Here is a 5,466-nt window from a genome sequence, read left to right on the forward strand (position 1 = left end):
AGCGGGCCATACTCGTAGTGTTACCAAGATAAGGTACCCAACCTTATCCATCTACTACAGACCATTTAGGTTATCACTTAAACATGATCCACTTGTATGTCTCTACATACATGTTTAAGTTACAAAAATAACCTTGGATGTTAGTTTATTAGTTTGTGGTTAATGCAACTAAAATATAACATATTTTATTAAATAAATAATGAGCTTGAATAAAATATCATATTTTTTTATTAAATACACAATGAGTTTGTTCAATAATATTTACAAACTATAGGACCCTAGGAGATTTAGGGCATCAACCCCAATAGGATTCTTCTTGTCATTCACCGTTTTGTCCTTTCCGTCACCTGAAAAAAATGTAGATAATAGAGTGAGTATAGAAATACCCAGTAAGTGATCGATCCACTACTAGACTCACTAAGTGTACATGTTAGCTTTCCTATCAAGACAAAGATGTGCATCCTGAACATAGGCATAGGTATAGGCATAAGGGGCAAACCTGAAGGCACGCTTTCATAGAGACACAATAACATAATCTTAAGTGTTGATCCCATAAGGATGCCGAAACATACTCAGGGGATGAACACAGTCTGATAGGAGTGCTAACAATCACCATCAGTCTACATGCAACAGACAGTAACATATCTCATGAGTTTCTAGAACAGCCTCAACAATCATCTATGAGTCAATCATGGAAAAATATTCCATCACAATAGAAGCATGCTTTTAGTGTACTCACAATCTTAACATCAACTTGGGGTTCGATGACAAACCAGTAGTAAATCACTTACCTTAGATTTAAGCCTAAATAAAATAGCAATCCAAAGTCCTTTTTATCTTGAGAAAAATTATTGAATCAATCCCTAAACATTAGCCAACTTTAAATTCTAATATAGGGCCTAATTTTAATCATCGTAATTAATCAAAACATGCCCAAACAACTTACCTAAAGTGTGGTTAGATTCAAATTCACTTCCAAACACTCGAACAAAAGTTCCAATCTAAGCAAATACAATAACAGTGGTTAGAGCCTCAAATTCCAACATACCATATTTAAATCAAGGGTTCCAAGGCTTAACATATTTACCAAAATGTATCAAAATGCTTTTGATAAAGTTTGAATAGCAGCTCCAAACCTCTTTCAAAACCCAAATTAATCCTCCCCAATCAAGATTTAACCAAAAGTTTGGCCAACTATCCATTAATAAACAAAAATCCTTAAAGAAAAAGAACCAAGACTCACCAAAAGTCAACACTCGGGTCCTTATGCTGCTGGGTGCTCCCACGAAAACTTCGATTGAAAACCTGAAATATAAAGGGTAACAACAAATCAGAGCCAAAATTGAATGGCATTCAAAAGTAAGAAATCCTCACAAATCACAATCTTACCCAAAATCCCAAAATTCTAGCAACCTCTAATGCTGGTGGCGACTTACGGCAGCAAACAAGGTTGGGGGAGCGGCGGCGACTTGAGGATGCGACGTGACGCTAGATGGCTGGGCTGAGACATGCAGACGACTAGGCTGTGTCGCGGAAGTCCGACGACTTGGATGAAGGCTTTATGATTCTGAGTGGTCACGATGGTGGGCGTGGCAGGTGTGGTCTACAGGCGGCGTCTTCTTCCAGCGGTCGGATATAGTCGGTCACAAATGGTGAAGGAAAGAGGCAGAGAGAAAGGGGTCGGTTCTCACGCGATTGAAGAAGAAGAGAAAAGCTACTTTGCACAACAAACAAAACAACATCTTCAAACCATTTACAAATAATGTCAGCCATACAAAATAGATTCCAGCAAAACCAAAAGAAAACTAACCCAACAACTTACCTAACTGCATATAAAAGAAATTAAAACAAAGCAAAATAAAATGAATTTTGGGAGCATAAAAGGAAATAAGAGAAGGAACATTATACTCCCTAAATGAAATGGAACATCATCATCAATTTCTGGATCTTGTTCGTCATCAACCAGGTTGCTAAGGATATGATCTGTAAAGGGAGGGATAGCAGGGTAATAACCAGAACGAGTGCAGCAAAGGAATATCCTGAAAGCCGCATCTCTTTCTTTTGCATACTTTCGGTAGACACGTGTTGGCCTCATAAACTGCTCTGATCGATCTACCCAATGGCCCAACACAGTAATGGAATGGACTAACGGTGCATTGACACCAAACGGCTACTAAGAATGTGCTACTGACGCATCTCTTTTTCTTTCCCCTGCGTTGACTTTCATCTTCTTGTTTTGACCTTCTTTCTGTCTCTGCTCGTATTTCTTCTTTCTCCTTTCATTTCTTTTCCTTATCTTCAGCAAGTTACACTGAAGTTCTCTCTCAACCTTTTCATTCCTCAAATTCTCCCAATATTGGTTCCTCCATTCTTTTGCGATTTGGGCCACCTGCTTCCGCACTCTCTTCCAAGATTCCTTATATAAAGGGTTGCTGAAAGAAGAACTTATTCCCTCTTACACATGAGACAAAGAAGAGAAACGAGGAACCATATCTTATTTTGTTAGACAGAGACCTTCGCCCATGCTTCTTTCATTTTATTGGTTTCCTCTGCAAGAGATCGTCTCCTCTAAGCCCATATCTCTCGTATATCTTTCCACCAAACTTGTGAACAAACACGAGGTACTTGCATGTCCGATCGGGCCCCGGGTTTCTCTTTCTCTTCCCCATTTTTAACCAATTGAGCATTCTGATGCTCCTATTGAAGGAACTCTAACGAGAGAGAACCTTGAGCGAAAGTCAATCGATCAAATTCCATTTTCATTGAATACAAATTTTACAGTAAACAAGATATGCATTTGTTTCTAAATTATAACATGCTTTAGAAAGAATTAAAGGGTTTCAAGAAACCTCACCTTTGAAGAACTTTTCTTCACATTTTCCCTCAAAAAAATCACAAACTCCTTGAAGACCTTCTTCAAGATTAACCTCGAACAAAACCGAACACTACCACAAAAGTTACCTTGGTATCCTCAGGGTGAGAACCCAGAAGTGGTGAGCTCTGGCTATTTTGGATATGAGGGAAAACTTAATATAGAGGAGGAAGATTGAGAATTTTCACAAACCCAAGACAAAACACACAAAACACTTCTATATTTTTCTTTCTCAATCGTCCAACCAACCTTAGAAGAAGAAGAAAAAAACATTTTTCTTTTATTCTCCTTGCCAAAAATAACCACCACCCACTAATGTGGGTGGAGAGAAAAGATGGGTAAGGGAATTGTAACTCCTTTCCTTATTATCAATAAATAATAATAATATAAATATAAATATAAATATGATAACTAACTTATCATATTATATTATATGTTATATCGAATATAATATATAAACTGTAGTTTTAATATTGTATCACATACAATAAAAACTATAGTTTCTTTTCTCTTTTATATTGCATTTAATATAAATCATATTTATATTAAATTTAACAACTATGAATCCAATTCATGGAAACTATATTTGAATCTCATTAAAATATTTATTTCCTCCCATTAAGCTATAATGTATCAAATACATTATTGAATGATCTCTTAACCAAGAGTTCCATGAGCGCGTTCAAATCGCTCCAATTTCACCATGACCAAAATACACCAAATACATTCGAACGCACAGTTATGCAGATAAATAATAATTAACAGCATGCTTTGAACAAGAAATAACAAGGGAGAGAGTTCTCATACCAGTTGAAGACGCTCTTCAAGCTATGGAACTCAACGCAGCGGAAGACCTCTACCCGATTAACAAACGCCCAGCAGATGCGTTGGCTACAGCAACACGAATAACTGCAAATAAATGAATGCAGCAGGGACGACACCACCAGAAAAAAAATCCTAGGTATTCTCAGAGTGAGAACCCAAAGCGTGGTCTTTGGTGAGTTTGGTAGAGGTAGGAAGAAGAACTGATCATGTAGGCGATAAGCAAGTGGGAGAGAATATGAAGCTATCGCATATCTAGATGCTTATCGCTTAGAAGGAACTACATGATCGTGTAGATTTTACTGAACGATCATTTAGAAAAAAAGTAGGCGATCATTTAGCAAACATGACACACTATATGATCGTTTAGGAAAGCTAACCGATCGTTTAGGAACTAGTGTGCGATCGTTTATGCGCTAGGTAGGCGATCGTTTAGGCGTGAGGTATGCGATCGTTTAGGCGCTAAGCGACTATCATATAGGCTCTCGACTTTAAGTGATCGTTTATGTTTTCACACCAACGCAAACCTTCCGATCTTTTTTCCAAACTCTTCAAATAAAACAAATTTCATTTTTATCGGTTATAATAATCGGCGTTGTTTCCCCACTAACGCACGTCCGAGAGAGATTTTAGGTTAATTATCATATAATTAACTAATTAAATTATTAATAAATATAATCATACTATATTTTTACCCTATAGTTTGATATCACATATCTACTATAGTAATTTCTCCTCTACTTGATATAAATCATATTTATATTTAATTTTCTCCAAAATAATGTATCTCATACATTTAGTCAATTATATTATATATAATTAACCAGTCCAATTATATCAAATATAATCGAACTTCCTCTTGTCAATTTGAAAATTTCAAATTAACCAAAACACTGATTCTTGACTTTATCCAAGCTACCCAGGGGACCTAATAGACCTGTGGCTCGAAGTTGCAACGGTTCGTGAATAGCTTACTAAACTCTTTAACCACGAGATCCACCATCCATTAACTATCAAGCATTCTACTAAAGACCAACAACTGAACTCTTCTTACCACAGATATATTTCTATGTCCATCGGATATAACCAATCATGAGTACGATGACCCTTCATAGATGCTCGTAAGTACAGCTGGGCCAAGTTACCATTTTACCCCCATAGTTACATCTCACTCCTTAAGTACCACTGATTCCTCTAATGAACAATACAACATAGTCCAACTATGTGTGAACACCTCTCGAGCCAAGAGAAGGTGTGTGGCGCCACATCGTTCAAGCCTTGGAATCAGCCCTTAAGGGATCTATCTATCTACTTACCCCTGCCTCGGGGAAGGAGTGAATTTCATCTTGTGTAGCTGAGTTCCTAGCTCCCAAATCAGACGAATCCCCAAAATAGTAGGTTTAAATCGGCGACCTGGCCACTCGCACCCATACAAATCAAAGGACCGTTCTCAATGGCAGGAGTTCTCAACTCACTCAGGATTGAGGTCATGTTACCTATGATCATCCTAGTGAAGTGAAGTCTTTGTCATGAACGATGTTATATAACGAGACGTTAACACTTCGTGGTCAGGTCTTATACAAACTCTTTGTATAGGACGCCCCCACTTATAATTCCCCAACACAAGTCACAACACTTGTGACCATTCCAAAAAGCGGGCCGCATCCGTAACATTACTAGGATAAGGTTTCCCTTCTATATCTATATACTACAGACTATTTTAGTTATCACCCAAGACATGATCCACTTGTATATCATCACATACATGCTTG

General features: G+C 37.4%; 1 long non-coding RNA gene across 3 annotated transcripts; it reads right to left on the reverse strand.

Moving 5' to 3' along the window:
• Positions 1 to 209: 209 nt before the first annotated feature.
• On the reverse strand, positions 210 to 2,708 carry LOC120071596. Of its 3 annotated transcripts, XR_005480297.1 has the most exons (5): positions 1,390 to 2,708; positions 1,088 to 1,305; positions 947 to 1,001; positions 500 to 620; positions 210 to 347 (listed from the first exon to the last, which is right to left on the reverse strand). It is a non-coding gene; the product is annotated as an uncharacterized LOC120071596 (long non-coding RNA). The 3 variants fall into 3 exon arrangements; XR_005480295.1 differs by having other exon boundaries at positions 947 to 1,305; XR_005480296.1 differs by lacking the exon at positions 947 to 1,001 and having other exon boundaries at positions 1,244 to 1,305; positions 1,390 to 2,706.
• Positions 2,709 to 5,466: the final 2,758 nt, after the last annotated feature.

This window comes from Benincasa hispida, chromosome 2 (genome assembly GCF_009727055.1).
Source record: "Benincasa hispida cultivar B227 chromosome 2, ASM972705v1, whole genome shotgun sequence".
Lineage (NCBI taxonomy): Eukaryota > Viridiplantae > Streptophyta > Magnoliopsida > Cucurbitales > Cucurbitaceae > Benincasa > Benincasa hispida.